General features: G+C 30.7%; 2 long non-coding RNA genes across 12 annotated transcripts; one reads left to right on the top strand and one right to left on the bottom strand.

Annotated features, from left to right (window-relative positions):
• The first annotated feature begins 10,711 nt into the window (after window positions 1-10,711).
• Window positions 10,712-14,560, top strand: LOC141448034 (uncharacterized). Of its 3 annotated transcripts, none has more exons than XR_012454791.1 (4): window positions 10,712-10,888; window positions 11,862-12,094; window positions 13,293-13,463; window positions 14,131-14,560. It is a non-coding gene; the product is annotated as an uncharacterized lncRNA (long non-coding RNA). The 3 variants fall into 3 exon arrangements; XR_012454792.1 differs by lacking the exon at window positions 10,712-10,888 and adding an exon at window positions 11,555-11,645; XR_012454793.1 differs by lacking the exon at window positions 11,862-12,094.
• Window positions 14,382-20,283, bottom strand: LOC141448035 (uncharacterized). Of its 9 annotated transcripts, none has more exons than XR_012454799.1 (3): window positions 19,607-19,939; window positions 17,505-17,876; window positions 14,382-17,248 (listed from the first exon to the last, which is right to left on the bottom strand). It is a non-coding gene; the product is annotated as an uncharacterized lncRNA (long non-coding RNA). The 9 variants fall into 9 exon arrangements; XR_012454796.1 differs by having other exon boundaries at window positions 14,382-16,789; window positions 17,085-17,248; window positions 17,505-19,793; XR_012454798.1 differs by having other exon boundaries at window positions 17,505-17,657; window positions 17,723-19,793.
• Between the last annotated feature and the right edge of the window lie 60 nt (window positions 20,284-20,343).

Raw genomic sequence — 20,343 nt, 5'->3', positions numbered from 1 at the left:
TTGCTACTTCATTTGTATTTCATTATTGTCACAGATATTATAGTTTATATTTTACATTCAATTAATATGTATATTTAGAATACGGTTATATTCAGCTGGTACTGCGAAATCCTCAACAAACCAACTGGAAAATATTAAAACCAAACGTTAAATAACAATTATTATTAGAGCTGAAAATTTGTAAATTAGTACTATGAGAATTTACAATTAGAGAATGTTGCGTTTCACGCATGATATATAAAATATATTATATCTAAATAATAAACACTTCTTCACAGAATCTCTTATTAAATTTTACTAATTAAACATTTTTTGAAACCTTCTGATTTTGAATAAAATTAACATGAAGTTTTTTGAAACAAACTTTAGTCCGTATTGAAAATCATAGGTTTATACCTAACAGGGACTTTTTATTTTTTTCTAATGGTTTTGAACTACTAAGAATTCATGAACTGGTCCAAAAGTGTTCGAATGATAAAGTTCAACTATGAAATTTAGTTAGAACAATAGCAATGTAAATCAACCCTAAACAATTTCCAACTAAAATTTCTGTAGATTTGGGTAATGTTGGAAATCAAAGGATAACAAAAATGATAAATTGGAAGTATGGTTAAACAATGTGCTCTTCTTTTAATCCGTCAGTTTTCCTAGTTTCAAAGCATCTTTGAGAGTCTTGATTAGAGAGTTTTCATTTTGTACAAAAGTTTTTCCTATTTAATTATGTATGCAAAATGTACGTATCGTCCTACAATGCCGTATCGTGCTTTTTCCCATTGTTTTCCCACTTTAATTATAAATTGTGTCCGTCCTTCACTTTGATATTATTTAAGATAGCTATAGTTACGTTCAAATTCAGCACCGGGTTCTTTACTGTTGCGAATGAATGAACAGTTTCTTTATAAACATTTAAAGTGGATTTCCGTTGAGATAGTTATAACATCACGATATTCCCGTAAATAGAATCCACCAATTCTTGAAAAGTTGTATCAAGATATCCCATTTGACTGTGAAGTTGACCATTAATAACCTGGTTAGTGCATGAAGTGTATCACTATAACTTGTCATTGAGTAGTGCTCTTCGTGTACAAGACTGAAAACTTTTAGCCTTTTCTTACTACATTAAAGTCTAAGAATAATTTGATGATGAAATATTACAAAACTTAGCTTTTAATTTAAAATTAATCCAACACAAGCCACAGCTAATAAAAGTACAGCTAAAACCAATTAATATTGTAATTGCATAGACAATTTTTTAGTTTTACCTATGGTAAGAAAAAAAATATACCACAATAGATTATAACAATATAATAACCACAGATAGTATCAGTTTTTTTTAAATAATTTTTAAAATCTTGTAGACATGCAAGGCAAACAATATTATAAAAATATTGGTGACTTTCAGTTGGAAGTCTCGCCTTTTTCATTCTTGGTAGGTGTGCGCAGGTCCATTGTAGTTGCACTCGCATAATTCCGGGATGAAGTTGGTTGTTTACACCCTTCTGGAGCATCCGGAAAAGAGCAGTTCCTCCATTATACTCGTACAAGAGTTCATGGGCCAGTACTCATCATGAAAATATTAGACGAAAGCAAAAAAAAAAAAAATGCTGAATTCGTATATACTTACTTGAAATGTTTTTGGGTCATGGTTCTGCTGTGAAATGGGGCCCTTATAACTCCCACAGTAAACAACAGATTATTCGTGTGAAACTTTCTGCTCTTACACACTATGTTTTACTCAGTAGTATGCTATAGTTTTCTTGAGTACAGATCCATTAGTTGAGAAGATATTGAGAGTTGAAATTTTTTTGGGTCATGGTTTTGCTTTGAAATGGGGCTCTTATAATTCCCACAGTAAACAACAGATTATTCGTATGAAACATGAAATAATAATAATGATTATTATTCGGATGGCGGCCATCTTGCACAAAAAAGGTGCACATTTTAGGTGCGCCAGAACCGCCATTTTCCCTCTACTAGTGCACTGTATGTTTGTTGCTTATATTTATATTGGGTTGTTTCTATGCTAGGAATGTGTTATTTTCCTTAATTGTTAGTTTTCTAAAAGTATTTTCAGTAAATTAAAGCTCGGTATCTCATTTAAAAAAAAATCATGCCAGCTATTTTATTTTATTTAAGTAATTAAAAGCTTTCCTCAATTGAATATGAATTTTATTCTATGGTTTTTTGTTGTTTTTTTGTCAACATTTAGAATGAGAAAATATGCATAAATATCAACGGAAAATGGGACCTCATTATGTTGGAAAATTCCCGTTTAATGAAAGAATAAAGGAGAAAGGAGTTGCTTTCATCAGCGTCGGTCACTTACACATTCATATTTTTAAACATACAACATTTATTTATTTATATTTTCAACTTATAAACTTTTTTTTCCAGTAGGGAACACAAAAGGGCAGACTAAGCAACTAGTTTTTGCTATTATACGATCCTTTTGATTATACTGTAATAGGAGAGTAAGAATTATATATCGTAGCGAATAGAAAATATCTAAATATGGATTTAGATGCAAAGTGGGATGATGCATATTCCTTATGTTAGTTCTTTTCCATCTGTAATATGACTACAGAAGTTTTAGATAAGATAAATTAAAATTGGTTCATGAATGTACTCGCAAACCAATAGATGCTTTTCTTTTTTTAAATTTAAAGCGAATCAACAACTTGAAATATTGACATCTGAATCTCTCTTAAAAAAGCCGGTCACCTGGCATTGTAGTAAATAAAACTGTCCCATTATCTTTTATTGAACTGCACAGAGGTTCCCCCAGAGAAATGTTCGTTCGTTCCCGGACTAGAAACGAACGCAAAGCCTCTATATGAGCGCTATAATAGATAAACCCTTCTTCGAAATTAAGTAATTGTGGTTATATCATACTAATATAAATAACCATGAAATATGTGTTTAAGAATACTTCATTTTTAAAATAATTAACAATAATTAAGAGCAAACTTAAATTACCCCAAGTAATAATTAATGAGATGATTTTCAAGTTGTTATGCCAGAAAAAATAATTTAAGTAAAAAATAAACAACCAAAACCAGAGACATTCAATGGTTAGGAGCATCTTTGCAATTGCAAAGCAATGTAATTTAGGTTTAAAGGGGAATTAATGAAAACAAACGCTTAAATTGATGAAAATATATTTTCTGTTATCAAGATGTATTTATTTTTATTTTTTTTTTATTATTTTTTTTTTTTTTGGCGCATCAACAGCTGAGGTCATTAGCGCCCGGAGCTTTTTCCAGTGCACTGCCGGCCTCCGGACAGTGTTCTCTCGTTACAGACAACACTGTCCATCACCGGACAGTGAGCTGTAAGAAGCTCCTAGGAAGAGAAAATCTAAGGGTCAGCTGCTGGATTCGAACCCGGGACCTCCGCGTGGGAGTCCAGTATGCTAACCTCATAGCTAATTCCTTCCCTGTATTTGTTATTATTCTCATTAGTTATAAGTAGAACATAGGTGTGTTCATTTAATGTTCTAAATTAACTAAAATAAGAAAAAAATACATATAGTTTTAATTAGGAATTAAATATTTAATTATTGGCTAACGTCCTAAATAAATAGAAGAAGTAAATTTTATTTAATTAAAGCATTACACATAGATTCTGTTCATAGTTATATACTATATTGAGAATTAAGGCTGGTGTATGAGAGCGATCTATTCTCTGGCGTTGATAGCAACTAAAACGTGGAACTATGGTTGGTTGTTAGCAGTTTAATTACTTTTTGGTTCAAACTTTTCCTTCTTCCATTTTGGGTTTCCATACAGAGGAAAGAACAGATCATTATCATCATCAGTGAATTACAGTTTTTCTTAGTCCCTAACTAAACCTCTACACTAGTGGTAAGAAAATATTACTCAAGAAAATTCATAACTTTCAGACTCAACGGCTTCCTTCTAAGGATTTATTTCTGTAAAGACTTGTGTCGTCTTAAATGATCTGCTAAAATTTTAAATTAGAAGGAAATCACTTAAACAGGAATAAAAATCCCTTAATATTGTCTGAGGACTTTAATAAACATCAGTTAAACTAAAAATAAATTTGCACTTGCTTAAAAAAATTAAAACTGAAAAAAAAAAGAATTTTTAAACCGAAAATATCTTCTAGTTTAGTAATCTCATAACAATAATTTCCTAGTCGAGTGTGCATGTTTCTACAACTAACGTAAGTACGACTAGGCTAACTCTAATATACAAATGAAATCGATAGATCTACAATTCGTACACCATATTCAAGAAAATCGTAAGAGCCGTTTTCGAGAAATCGCGTAAGAAGTGAAAAATCTGTTTCTTAAGTGACACTTCTCAATGTGGCCAATTTATTTCAAAATTATAAATTTATTAAATTTGATTTGTATTTTTATTCCCAGCAAAACAGTACAATATACAAAGATGGCACTTAAGAAAGAAATTTTAATCAATTTCAACTGTATTGATCTTTTACTTTTAGCAAAAATTATGAAAGTTCAGAGAAACTTTAAGATATATATTTTTGTTTTTACATAAACGAGATTATGTGGAGTAATTTCAATTTATAGTTCATTTTTAACTCGCGAATGAATAGCCTTGTAAATCTCGTAATACAAAAATTCCATATTGGCCCTAACTTCCTGAACCAGCCATAAAAAAAAAGAAAAGAAAAAAGAAAAACCTATCCCAACCAATTACGCTTCATACTACATATCCTGCTCGCTGTGCAATCCTGGCCCCTATGTACGGCTCATATTTCATACATTCTCCAATAAAATCCGAGCTCCACGATTAAATCATCAATAAATCGGTAATCCAAAAGCTTTACTACTATATAACTCTTTTATTTTATTCGACAATTGGTTTAAATGTATCATTTTCACTTGAGTCATTTTTTTTTTGCTTTGGAAGGTTTTGATTACCTCACCATTTTTGTAACGTACAGAAAAATTGAAATATTTTTAGTAAAATAATTTAAAATTCAATTTAAATTTTAACCATAATAATAAATTTAAATAAAGTACTAAATTCAAACATATATTTAAGAAGTGTATTTATTAAAGTTAATTACCCCCATTTTTAATTATCAACGGCTTCCATATTAAATATATTCCGTTATTTTTTGTGTGACATGATCCAAAGTGTACCTGGATGTGTACAGTTTTATGTTAGAATTTTATAGCAAGAATTTAGAGGTACATGGGTGCAACCATAGAAGTGTAATGAAGATTTCTGAAGGTAGAAGAAGTCTTTATTACAGTTGTAGCTTTTATTACATGGTAGATGTAAAATATGTGGCGATAAAATCAGTTATAAAGGTTTGTTTTTCTATTTTGTCTAATTCTTTTTACGGCGAATAACTCCTTCCTGTTGGGTTTTTCTGCTGTGAGCTTGATTTAAAAAGATCTTAAATGGAATTTAAAATAAAGCCCGCATAACATTTCATATAAAACTTTCTTTTTCAAAACTGATTCTTATAATAGTGTTTTTTTTTTTTTGTCTCTGGTTTGAGAAATCGATGTTTCCAACTTCTCATTCGACTACTTTACTTATGTTTTAATCTGCAACAGAAAAATAAATGCATAGTACAGTCTCAAAATAACATTCATTTTCATATTCGTTGTTTGGGATTTCAATTTCAATACAATTATTGTTTTATCTAGTCGTTCTATAATCAAATCAAATCTTAAACCTATTAAATCATGCGCATTAAAGATGCGAACGGCTAAATAATACAATTACTTACCAAATTTGGATGTTTTGTTCCAGTTACACAACAATGATTTGACAGTATTATCATGGTATGTGAAAAGTGAAATTGGAGGACTAGAGAGTTCGTTATTAGAACTGCGCACACTGGCAGTACCAATGATGTTCCCAGCTGGGCGACTTCATCTCAGGTGTATAGCCAATCAGTATACATTATATTCCAAAAGTACCCATCTCTTTCTGTTAGAGGACACGCCACAACTTGCTCACGTACTTGGAGTTTCACCACATCATAAAGGTGGATTATGATTTGATCTCTTATCTCTTATTAATGATCAAAACAGCCTATTATTTTATTTATTAAATTCACAACTGCTGTAATTACTCGATTTAAAGTACTCTGAAATAAATGTTTTAACCGACATAAGGGCGAAATATCTCTCTTGTGGGATTTTTTTTGTGCTTATTTTCTCAAAGACAGCGCGAACGATTTACTTTGGGACATTTGTAAGATTGGGTAAAAGAAGACGGTCCTCAGAAAGATTTGTTCGAAATACTTGAAAAACCCAAAGTTTCCAAAAATTGTTTAAATCCATTTCTGAGGTCTAAAGGATGGTAGTGGTTTTTTATAATCCAAATACATTCAATTAGGGCTAAAAAGAGAAGTCCCCTAGTTATAGCGATCATCTTCAAATTATTCATGTAACTTTGATTCAAGAATTAGATTGGTTGTATATGCTTATGCTTCTTGTTTGCTATTTTATGCTTTTCATCTCATATATGCGTTTATTTAGTATAAACTAGATAAGCTAAATGAACTATGATTAATAGTACATCCCATTTATTGTTTTCTAGGTATTTTAAACAAGGCTAGCGCATGGTACTACAGCAATAACTACAACTTTATCACCATCCATACGAGCGGCTACCTACTACTGTCGCTAATATCCAGGTAGCCAGTCTCATCTCTTGTTATGATTAAGGCAGGGTCAATTATTTAAGCAAACCAATTAAATTCTTTCTCTTTCTTAAACATTTTCCCTGTGAAAAAGTTCACTTACCTTTCATGAAGTTCTCGTACCATTAAATTGAAGAAAGTGTTGAACACTAATTTAAAAATCCAAGAAAAGTAACGCTATCATCTTATTGTTTAGTAAATTTTTAAACAACATTGTAATGAAAAGTGTACAAGTATTTGTTTTTTGTTTTTGTTTTGCAAAATTAATTTGCTATTCCTCAGGCAAATTGTAGCAGATTTTAATAATAATAAAAATATATGCAATGGCTGTTTTGAAGAACGTAGCAATAAATTAATATTAAAATCTTTCTGATTGTAAATAAAAATGTTTTAGGGCTTTTTCTCTTAATATTCAATCTAAAATTGATTATAAATCTTTAATTAATCAACCTGATACGAAATTTTGAAGAAAAAAAACTTCTGCCTGAGGTTTAAAAAAAAAACAAATCTCTGCATCAGAAATTCTTAATTTTATTAATAAAAGTAAATGTGAAAATTAATGAATATTAACTTGTAGTGGTTATGAACTTAAATAAAATGTAAATTAGTTTTCAAAAAATGTGATAATTTAAAAAGCACTTTAATGTATTTTAATTTCAGTTAAATACATAATTTATTAAATTTCCCCCTTCTGGATTTTTTTTTTGTATTGAAATTTGATAGTTTTTTATAAGTTGCTTTTTCCCCTCTACTTTTTCTCATTTATATTTTTTCCAGTAAAATCTTCACTATTGTCAAGGGTTTTCAGTTAGCGGTCGGCTTTGGACAAGATCATTGTTTGCTACTTAGCTACATGCAACAAATGATAAACACTAAGCTATGAACATTCACCTGTAGCCATATGAAAAGTATCTTCCTTATTACCAGGAGAAATCGGCAAAACTGCAGGAACTGTTTCTAGTGAATGTGGCTTTCATGTGCTGACTGTGGCTTTAGTATCGTAGGGAGAGTGACAGCCTGCCAAGGACACATTTATTAAGAAAGTTCTTTATCGATGGAGAGCAATTAAACAAACAAGTTTGAAACTTATTTTAATAACATCCTTTATCTTACTTCACTTATAAGCTTTACAGCAACACATTTAGTCAAACTACAAATTAATATATCAATAGCTGAAATTTCTATTAAAGTCATTTTATTTTCATTCTTAATATCTTTCAACAAATGAAAATAATTTTCTGCGTTTCAAGATTTGCCCCCGAGCCCTGTGAATTCTAGGATATCTCAAATGTAGACTCCACTTTCCAAGGCAGAGTTGTTTGGCTAATGGCTTTCAGACTTAACGCGCCATAGTAATAGCCAATGCTACCAATGAGATAAGGTGTGTTGTAGAGAGGTTCAATTCCAGGCCTTAAATTTGAATGTTATGAGAAATTTAAGTAAAGTATGTTTGTCAAGAGAAGCCAAGGCCCATCCCCGGCTGTAGAGCTACAAGAAGAAGATTCATTTTTCTTACAAGTCTAGTTGGTCAGCTCCCTTTTTTGTGTGATGCATATTTTCAGTAGAAAAGTAATTCTACCAATTTTATTTCACTCTTATTTTACCAATTTCTGTGTATTGTACATTTATTCTGCATAATATCAATGACTTAGTTCGTCTGGGCAAGTTTGTTGCTTTGATTCTGTCGAGTCTCGAATTTTTCCCATCATCAACGACTGTCACACTATTTATCTTGGTGGATGTCAAATTCTCTATACCAATTAGATCTCTGGTGATGGATGAAAAATCCGAAAACGGTCAAAATCAATGAAATCTTGGACTATAATAAAAGCAGCAATCAATTTTTACAATCATGTGCTATGTGAATTATTTATTTATTATTTTTCTGAGAGTCCCTCTTTACGAAGAAACACCAAAAGAATTGTTCATTTTTTGCATCAAACGAAGTGGGTACTGTTTTTTTGCAATACTTATGCAATTTTTCAAAATATCGGTTTATTATTGTATAATAATGCACCTGGGAAGTAGTTAAAATTAAGTTGAGTTAAGGAAAAGTTTACATTAAATTTTTCTCCGTGAAGCAAGTTGTAGGAAATAATTTAAGGCTCGCGGTTACCAGCCAATGTTACTGTGGTTCTCATCATCGCCGAACAGAGCACAATTTAAGTTTGCCCATTTGGACAGTCGTAAGTATCTCGGAAGAATGCCGATCCTGCTTTCAGTTCTTTCTGACGAACCCCATCACTTTCATTTTCTTCTTGTATGGTAGTAAGGGTGACTTAATAGCAATAAAACCTACTCTAAAGGTGCCAATCTAACTAAACTTGACTTTTTTTCTATCAGAATTGTCAACTTTCTGCTTGCTACAATTCACTAAATTTCCTGATATGCAATAATGATTACATCGCACCTTGCATGCTTATGCTTCATGCCTCGAGTCAAGATTCTCGAATGTAATTTTTTGAATAAACAGAACTCCCTCTTTCTAGCGAGTTAAGCATGTAAATTTTAGGAAATTATTAGAGATTTTCCTATTCATCAATGTGGCTAGAGATTGGCTGATTTTTGATCAGAAAATACAGTTGCAAGTAATACATATCACTATAGAAGATTGGAGGCCTGCAGAAGATTACTAGTACACAAGATCTGATTGGTTCCAGAGAAACTTTAAATTTACAGACGACAGATTACTTGTAATTTATTACTTTCCTTTTAGTTACTTGTAAAGAAAAGTTACTTGAGAAAGAAAAACAGGCATTATGGAAATTTTAAAGGAATAGTTTGGCTGTGAAAAAAAAAATCTTGTATCAAATTAATATAAAATTCACCGGATTTTTAACGCTCAGTTTTTGACGAGAGTAGAATTTATTAGTATATTATTTAGATATTTGTGCAATTTGAAGATCAATTACGATTGAAAATTTAAAACTTACAGATGTATCCAAAAAAAAAAAGAAGAAATAGGCAAACAAAATAATAGTGATATCAATTTCATGTTGACTACTTTCTACTTAAAAAACGAAAAACAAAATCTCATCTATAAAAAAATTGATAGACTATTATAAAATGTGTAAAAGTGAATGCCTGTGCTATCTAGCGACGATTGCTTCAACTAATTTGAATTTTTAAGTGGCAGTTAGTTTACTCAGTCGACGCTAGATAGCATAGGCAGCACTTCTAGCCCACATTCGTTAATAAGGAATAACAGACTTTTATTATCTGAGCAGGTAATAATAATAATATGCTTTATTAAAAATATACAATTCCAAATTACATGTTTGAATTTAAAGTAAATTAAAGCAATACTCCTGGTCGATAGACCATCACAGGTGTTGACTTTGATTAAAACAAATATAAATTACATACTTTTATAAGGCGTAAATGATAAAATTTAAAATTAAATATAAACTATAACAAAACCAGAATGATCAGACAACATATAAATACATACAAAATATAAAACTATTAAACATACAAAGTTATACCGATATTTATTTTTAATTACATTACTTTTGCGTATAAAATTCCTTAATTAATAATTGAATTCTCCTATCATAAACCGTCTGTAACCACCGCGATAATTATAAATTTATACAGTGCTTGCCAATTTTTCCCATTTAAATACAAAATAAATTCTTGATAATTAAATTTTTACTTTTGAAACACATAAATCTAAATTCGTTTAGCACAGGACAAAAACCAACAAAATGATAGGAATTTTCTATTTGTTTGAGATCACATAAAGGACAAAGCAATCGATCTTCATTTCTATTTACTGCATAATTAAAATTTAATATGTCCGCTCTGGCTTTATATTCATACTCATCATATTTATATTCTTACTATTCATTGAAATATAATAAACAAAATATTTAAAAAAAAATAGGCTATTAAAAGGTGTGCAAAAGTGAATGCCTGTGCCATCTAACGACTACTGTTTAAACTAGTCTGCATTATTAAGTGGCTGTTAGTTTACTAAGCCGTCGCTAGATAGCACAAGCAGCACTTAATTAGAAATAATAGATTGATTCTTTTTATTATCTAAGCAGGTAATTTGAGGGTTATAATCTCACTATGTGCAAACAGGTTACTAAGGGTTCTAGTAATGTATTAAATGGTTAAGGGGATCTTCAGCAATATCTCAAGAAGTGACTGGATTTTGGATGATCGTTCTGTACGGGCAAGATGTAATTGCATCTCTGTTCATTTATCTGGATAACTTTTTTACTATGTAAGTATCTTTTCACAACACAAATATGTGAGTCAATAAAGATCACTTCACCAATGATATATTTAGCTTCAGAAATTCTCATAGTTAACCCAGAACTATAAATTAACTATTAACTAATTTAAAAGAATAAGTACAGCGAATGTGTCAAATTTTATAGTGAACGTAAAACTTGAAATAAAAATGGTGACAAAAGTCTTAACTTCTTAGATATCCCACGGCCTAGATTAGATTCGACTCTTGTAAAGACCTTAAGGCCACCGCGACCCCATGGATCTATTGTGGCTCCCACTACTCTAGAGCTCACCCTTCTGACTCGTCCGTTTAATCATACTCTTGATTCTAGAGTGCTGCTCCATGGTAAAGCTCACAAGCCTTGGTTTTTTCCTCCCCCAGAAGTAACATCCTTAGCCAGACAAGCCCTTCGCACTGACACAACACCAACAGAGCATTTTCTCCTCCTCCTGACAGAACCTACACAGGCTATCAACAGTATTTCCCAATAAAAATGAATGTTTAGTGTTTTCTGTTTATATGATGCGCTCCCCAACATAAAATAAATTCTTATATATATATAATTATTATATTAAATTCATGTTTCATTAATTTTATTTCACAATCTATGGGAAAATTATTTTACTGTTCATTTAAATTTCAATATCACACATGTACATCATGTGATATCTTGCAACCTTATAGGTAACCTCTCTCACTCAGTTGAAATCTTCTAAATTGATTTCTCTTAATCATTCAATTGCCTGTGAGTACCAATTAAATTTAATGTTGTTTGGATAGAGCTTACTCATCACAATCAGTCTCTTTAAGCAGATTTTTACATAGTTATAATTCAAGTTCTTTAAAATGAGAATTCTGTTAAACTTTATTTATCTTTTATTGATAATGATTTAGCTTATCCTAAATTATCTTTATAGAAGGGGTTTGAAAACCAATTATCATTTGTGTTTTCGGGTTTTAGAAAATACTCCAAGAAAGACAATTTTTAAAAAGTGTGTAACCTCCGTCACTTAGTCAGCTAGTGACTCTCCGTCACTTAGTCACTTAGTCAGCTAGTGCGTGTTGGGGACATTCTGAACCATATGAAACTTTTTCAAGAAAATTGAATACCGAATAGTTGAATCTAGTTGCTACTTGATGAAGATTTATTGTAGCAGAAAAATGTTCCGATTACAGCAGCCTTACACCAAAGTTGTAAGTTTACTTAAAATGATTAATGTAACACTCTTTGTAAATGTCCAGAACCTTCATTTAGTTTGTTTGTCAATAAGAATTACGTGTGATTAGTCTTGTTTTTTCGATAATAGGTAAAATAGTGTGTGATGGAGACGTTATTAAATTGGAAATACTTAATTATTTTGTCCTAAATTAAACTTTTTTATATAAAATTTAATACGGAATGGTTTAATTTGATTGCTAAGTACTTAAACTGTTTGGTAAAAGATTTACATCAACTTAAAATTGCTCTGATTTCTGTATTCATACACAACGTGTGAATCTAGTTCAAATTATTAATTTATTGTTATTATTTCGTTTTTATTATTAAGGAATTATTAATTCTTTATAAATGCCCAGTATCATCCATGGGCTTTTTCCATTTTTTGCCGGTTTGTAGCCCAGGATTGCTCAGCTTTCGTGTGATGTGATTACCTTATACACATTCAGCAGTACGTTGGTAAATACGTATTAGATGGTTGTTTTCCATTCTACCCTGAAGTATTGAAGAAAATTAAATCTTCTTACCATTTGATTTGTGAAAATATACATCAGATAATCTTATCCATTCGGTACGTTCAAAATATTACATCAAAAAACTGGAATCTTTTTTATGATGATTAATCTTTTCCATTAAATCGGAATAAGCAATTTTTCCACTTTCGTAGAAGAAAAGTTGAATTTGAAGAAAACGTGTAATGTATGAAAATTTAAACATTTTGTTCAATTTTTTAATTGACAATAAAATATGTAAGGTATTTTTTAAGATTTTATTTGTAAACATTAAGTATAGTTGTAGAAAATGTATCTAATAGTACATGTCAACTTGGTTTATTTTAACCAGTTCATTTAGTTTGTTTGTAGTAAGAATTACTTGTGATTAATCCGTCTTTTTCCGATAATAGGTAAACTTTTTGAATCATATTATTTTTCTTTTTCAAGGAAACTGAAATCAGTTTGTTTTAATTTACATAAACAAAGGTGTAGTTTAACAGAAATATCGTTCGTTAGCAATTGTGTTCAATAGTGTAAATAAATTCTAATTATCCACTGAGGTATGAAACTAGTATTTCTTTCTTTTCTCTAGTGCTTTCTTCCTTGGGCTTTTCCGATCCTTTGTTAACTCGCTGTCTGTTAAGCTCAACTCTCACATGAAATGATTATTTCATTATTTCAGGGCTCCTCTGTACTTCCATCAGCACGACTGTAAATATAAGATAATTCGCATCCATTCTGTTCCTGATAATAAACTAATGAGAGAATCTGCCTATTCTCATCCATTCCATTCTGGAGAATAAACAAGTCAAGGAAATCTACCTACCATTTAGCTTGTGAAAATTTGCTTCAGGTAATCATATCCATTGTTTTAAGTATTAGCTTTTAACTGATGAGAACTAAAAACCTTTTTTATGATGATTAATCTTTCCCTTTAAATCAGAATAAATAATGTTTCCTTTCACTTTTGTAGAAGAAATGTAGAAGTTGAAAAGATGTTGTAATATTTGTAAATTTGAAAATTCCGTTTAATTATCTAGACAAATTGAGCTAGTTGACAATAAAAAAAAGTGTTTTTTTAGGTTTAATTCCATTTTATTGATAAAAAAAAGTTAGTTATTAAACATTTAGGTGTTAATACATGTCAGCTCGGTTGGTTTATTTCAACCATGTTCATTAAGTTTATTGCAGAATTACGTGTGATTATTTTTCATAAATTTATGGCAATAAGTGTAACTTAACTAGAACAAATTCAGTACAAAAGTAAAATTGCAACGTATAATTAATTCAAGGTCAAATAATTTACTGTTTCGTATGTTTTACAATGCTAAGAGTTCATTCTAAAAGACTAATATTCATAAAACATTCTGTTAAAAAGATTTTAACTTTAATTTTTATTTATTTCTTTAATTTCTGTAAATAAAAATAGTTCGAGTTTTAATTTGTAGCATCTTTGGATAGTACGTGTTTTAATTCAAGATTAACTACACTTTATTTCATTGAATAATGATGCATTTCAGATTGAAACAGCCAATAACGGAAGTACTACCTGCAAAACTATTCATCACATGAAGTTAAAATGAAAAAGACGTGGAGAACATCCATTCAATGAAAAAATACAAATAACTTTTGTTATGAATCAGCTATTATAAAATTTATTGTTTAGTTATATAGTAAGTAATATGCATGTATGTCACAATGTAATTAATTAAATGAAATTTTTACTTTTGTAAATATAATGTATAGCTTGGTTGAAGAATAAAGAAAAAACTTCAATTAAAAAAATATTTATTTCCATACCTATTTTTTTTACAAAGACTTAGTATTTATATTCTATTATTGTACAAATAAAACAATAGAAGTTACTTAAAAAACAAAAAGAAGTGCTTAAAAAACGTTAAAACTAACAAAAAAAAATATTAGAACAAAAAAACATTAAAAAAAAAAGAATTAGTTCTAGAAAAATCCGGCAGAGAACGCCTAATATCAAAAAAGTTAAAAAATATAAAATTAGTTCTAAAAAAATGCGTAAGAGTACGTAATAAATCAATAAAAGATAATAACAAAATTAGTTCTAAAAAAATCCGTCAGAGGGCGCCACAAAACAGGCAAGTTTAGCAGTTTGTTTACATATGTAAACAACTTTGACAGTTAGTAGTTCTAAAAATGACCACCAGATTGCACAGCTGTCACCTCTAGTATATATAGGTGAACATAAACAAATTTTCTTCAGTACGACTTGAGTGATGCAGGGGGGTATATCGCTCTCGCTCGTCACTCCTAAAACATCGATATCTTGTCATCACCTCTCTCACATAAGGAATCATGATGGTAGTGTAATGGTTATGAAGATGTTGTCGCTTCGACGGTCGGAAGGCGACTATTCTCCCCACCCTACCCCACCCCCGCGACGAACTTTCTTATATACCCTTTGGAGACCATGTTTCCATAGCAACGCGTCACGTCACCATGCCAACCGCCAAACATTCAACAAACTGCCGCTAGATCGCTCCCATGCCCTCTTTTACCATGCTTAAGACTCTCATGACTTCCAACACATTTTACCATGCCAATCACTCTCATGACTTCCAAACTTTTAACCTTGCTAACAACTCCCATGACCTCCAAAAATTTAACCATGCTTACGACTCTCATGACATATACGACCTTACACTAACATCATGCTAACGACTCTCATGACTTCCACTCCTTTAACCATACTAACCACTCTCATGACTTTTTCACATTTAACCATCTGACATATTTAACCATGCTAACAACTCTCGTGACTTTTTCACATTTTCCCATGCTAGCAACTCTCATGACTATCACATTTAATCATGCCAGCGACTCTCATGACCTTTTCACATTTAATCATGCTAACAACTCTCATGACTTTTTCACATTTTCCCATGCTAGCAACTCTCATTACCTTTTCACATTTAACCATGCCAGCGACTCTCATGACCTTTTCACATTTAATCATGCTAACAACTCTCATGACTTTTTCACATTTTCCCATGCTAGCAACTCTCATTATCTTTTCACATTTAACCATGCCAGCGACTCTAGACCTATATTTAGCCGCTTTGTACTTACATTTAATTTATTTTTTGCCTTGTCTCTTGCAACTTAAAATGTCTACCTTCCAATCCCACTTGACCGTGCTGGCGATTGTCATTTCTTATACAGCAATCTTTCACTCATATCTAACCATGCTAAACACTCTCATGACTTTCTCACATTCAACCATGCTGAAGTTTAATACAGGAATACCTTAAAATCACATTTAATCACGTTGATGACTCTCTAGACCATATAGGACTATCTTGCTGTCACATTTAACTATGCTAGTGACTCTCTAGATCTATACAGGAATACTAGAATACTGGACAAAGCGTTGACTGAGTTATATCTTAAATTAAGAAGCTAGAGAAGCATCTGTAACAATTGATAAAGTATTACTCATAAAAAGTTCATAATGTGACCAACTAAAGCATTTGTGTGTGCAATTAAACAATAAAACCATTTTTTGTAGAACTTGAACCTTTTTATTCATTGATGATGAAATAAATTTAAAAAAATGAATTTATTGTTTATATACAAGATCAATTTGATTGAACAATACAATCGAACAATTCTTATTAATCCTACCTTTGAATTTATTCGACATTAAGTATTTCCAAAATTTCAGTTACGCAGCAATACCAAAATACACAAAATGTTTCAGTTAGAAGTTGATAATTGCAATAAAAGAGATTTAAATTGACTGAGCTACGTTATTAAACCTTTTAGTTTATAATAAGTTACGTTTCATATAAAGTATGAAAGTATGCAAAAAGTATACAGTTTATACAAAGTCTACACTATTCAGAAATGTGAAAAACGTAACAAAATAACTGCTTCACTATTACAATTGTTTTCTCTCCATCTACTACAATTTAATACTAAGCACTTGCGAACGTATCAAAGTTATTTGAACCAGGCAACATAAAATGGAAATAATTTTGTATGAAATTAAAAATATAAATTATACATACCTAAGCCACCTGAAAACTGAGACCTAATGATTGTTGAGTAGTTATCGACTTTGCTCTCTTAACAGCAGTTTTTAAATTGGAATTGTTCATATTTGAGGATCAACCATTATACAACTACCCAGCCGGACAATTTTAATTCCTGCAATTTAAAATGTAATTAATAGTATTTTTTTTTTTTTTTTTTTTTTGCGCATCAACAGCTGAGGTCATTAGCGCCCGGAGCTTTTTCCAGTGCACTGCCGGCCTCCGGACAGTGTTCTCTCGTTACAGACAACACTGTCCATCACCGGACAGTGAGCTGTAAGAAGCTCCTAGGAAGAGAAAATCTAAGGGTCAGCTGCTGGATTCGAACCCGGGACCTCCGCGTGGGAGTCCAGTATGCTAACCTCATAGCTAATCCCTTCCCTAATTAATAGTATTACTTTTTTTTTTACTGGGATTCCCAAGTGGAGGTCCTGGGTTCAAATCTAGCTTCTGACACTCAGATTTTCTCTTTCTAGGAGCTTCTTACAGCCCACTTTGCGGTGATGGACTGTCCGAAGGCCGGAGGTGCACTGACAAAAGCTCTGGGCTCCAATAACCTCAGATGTTGACACGCCTTAAATAAAAAAATAAAAAGAAGAAGAAGCATTAACCATGATACAGAACACAATAAACAACAGTATAAATAAAAAAATTAAACTTATCAATAATTAATGAAAGAATAAGGGAGGTTGCAGCTATACATTTTTTTTTTTTTATAGATGTAAAGAAATAAATAAAATGAAGAATATTGAGTTAAGAAATAACTATAGCTTAAAAAATAAAATAATCAAAGAGAGAGAGAAAAAAAAAGGGTTTATATTTTTACTTACTAATTTTCTTTGCAAAATACAACACATAATCTGCTAATATTCTCACTCGTTAATAACTTTTATGAAAATCAATTTAAGTCAATCTATGTTTTGGAAAATGATAAAGAATCTACATGCACGTTTGATGTTGAATTTCGTAAATTAAATTAAAACCTATAATCAAAAATTTTAGTATATATAAGTTGCATTACTTTGTACGTATTAAATATACAGATTACCTGAAGATAGCGTAGTAGTACATAGTTCTCTAATTGAACGGAATGCAGAAACGGGTTCGAATTACCTCAACTTGTGCAGACTTTCTGCAGTGAAGGGCCCCACCATGGTGACTTCGAACCATCGAAGGATATTGAATAAAGAAAAAATGAATCTCTATAATAAAACCATCTTATGATTACAGATCAATAAATAGGAGAGATCAAAACGAGACTTGGTTGTCAGAATCGGATGTGTTTTTTGTGTTCTGAATTTTGTTAGTGAATTTCAGTAGAGGAATATGTTGTTGGAAATTTTTGTAAAATTGGTGTTACAGTGCATTTGAGTCTTAAAGTTATTAAAAATTGAATTCTTTCTGTTAAGTCTTTGTTGAATAAAAAAGTAAAATAATATCTGGAAAAGAGTGGAAACGGTTTTAATACAATTTGCCGAATGAAAATATGAATTATTAAACGAATCGAATAACAAAAACTGTTTAAGATCTGATGATTGGAATAAAGAAAAAAATAGAAATACTACAAATAAAAATTAATTTTCTTGAACGGGAAGCTAGGAAAAGAAACATCTTAAAATACGGGGTTAATGAGAATAGTGCTAATAGTTTGGAAGAATGCGTTATTACAGAAATCTTTATTGGAATGCAAATTGAAATTAATAAAAGTGAAATCTATCTTGTTAGAAGGCTAGTTCAGAGAAAAGAGAATAAAACTAGGCCAGTTTTAGTTGGGCTGACATCAACAAAAACGAAATAATGAGGAATAAACAAAAGCTAAAAAATTCTAATATAATATGACAGAAGACTTTCCACCTGGAATAATAGCGAAGCGTAAACAACTTCAATCTGAATTATATGAAGTCAGAAATAATGGGAAATACGCAATTATTAGATATGATAAGCTGATCATAAAGGAGTTCAATAAAGGGAATCGAAGTCAAATAGATAGATAGAAGCGTAATTTAATTATTACACCTCCAGGTTATTATAACTCAAAAACTCGCAGATACACCGAACAAACCTCAACAAGTTATTAAAGAAATCAAAACCGGCACCATTATGGATATAAGATACGTAATGAAAGTGGTCAAAACCTATTAATTTCCGCCAAGAAAATAAGTAATGAATATATTTTTTTTAAACCGAGATGGGAAAAAATGGACCTGGCTGAAACCAATAAAGGCTTATTATTATTAAATAAGTAGGACTAAGTATTGAAACCTTTTTTAATTCAATTAAGACACTAAAATGAAACAATAAAGTTAAGACATGCCCTCTACAACAGTCTAATAAAATGTACAGCACATACCTTTTAAAAGTAATATTAAGCCCTAAGCAAAAATATTAATTTTCATCTTCAGGGCTTATTGTCTATTGTATAATATTTTATAAAGATGACCTAGTTGTCCCTAGTTCGAAATCTCGGGAAAATAAAAATTCATGTCTGAAAGTGGCAATATTTTTTTTCATCCTATTGGATTAATAAATCAGTCACCAAAAACAATGAATAGTAATAAGTAATTACAACACAAAGCAGTTGTTTTCTGCAAGCTTTACTTAGATTAAAGCTGAGTTTTTATTCTATATAATTCTTATATTTGAAATACCTCAATTTACAGTGGAGCTTATTACGAAAGATTAACATTGGAAATTAATGTTTAATAATGCTGAAGTAAAATATTAAAGCCCGGAGGTAGCCTATACTCTATTTCTTTGTACCATTACTTAGTTACAGCAAGTTATCCACGAAACTTAAAATAATGAGGCATTATTTTTTTATTTATAAAATTAAGAAGTAAAAAACGGAAATAATAATTAATATAAAAGTAAAAAGGCTGAAGAGGTCAATACTTTCTCTAAACTAATGTGTTAATATTTGTAATGTACTAACTATTGTTTCCAAAACTATCAGTAGTAGTAAATCTCATTTGTTCGTAAATTCGTTAAAGTTATCAACTAGTTTTGGCTATTTAAGTAACTAAGAGTATTTTCCGAAACATTATACCGTCCTACTAGTTGCAGCATCGTGCATCATGTGTCTGTCTCGCAGGAAGGTTACTCTTAGGTTAGTAATCAGTGATGCCTAAATTTGAAATATTTAAAATGCTATTGCTAACTTTTATTAAATTTAAAATTTTATTTGTTAACACTTGATATATATTGCATTATTTCCAATTTATGGGTAATATAAAAATGAAAACTCACTAAATAGAATAGCGATTGTGCACAAGTAGTAGAAAAAATTTGCTATTAATAGTGATTAAAAGTTTAATTTCTTAGGGTAAATTTGAATTATAATTAACCCATTATTAAATGAGTGAAGAAAATGATAAAATTGGAAAAAAAGAAAACGTAACATTTCCTCTACGAAAAATGATGTTTAGGTTCGATAAATTAGTTAATTTTAACAACTGGCCCCCTCTTACTGGGTAGGAGTTGGTGTGGAATATATGCACACAGTTTCTTTTAATTTATAAATGCCTTCTTTAGAATATCTACGAAAGGATGAGAGAGAAGGAGCAAGTTGACACAATATATGGTTATTCTGGATTACCGGATTCCTTCTCGTCCTAGAATTTTCCTAGGAAGCCTAAATGAGAGAGGTCTCATCACTTGCTGAAGCATAGA

Source organism: Rhodnius prolixus, unplaced genomic scaffold (assembly GCF_049639745.1).
Source record: "Rhodnius prolixus isolate KJV_2025 unplaced genomic scaffold, Rpr scaffold_13, whole genome shotgun sequence".
In the NCBI taxonomy this organism is placed as follows: Eukaryota; Metazoa; Arthropoda; class Insecta; order Hemiptera; family Reduviidae; genus Rhodnius; species Rhodnius prolixus.
The sequence above is the reverse complement of the archived record's forward strand: the minus strand, read 5'-3'. Positions and strand labels throughout refer to the sequence as shown.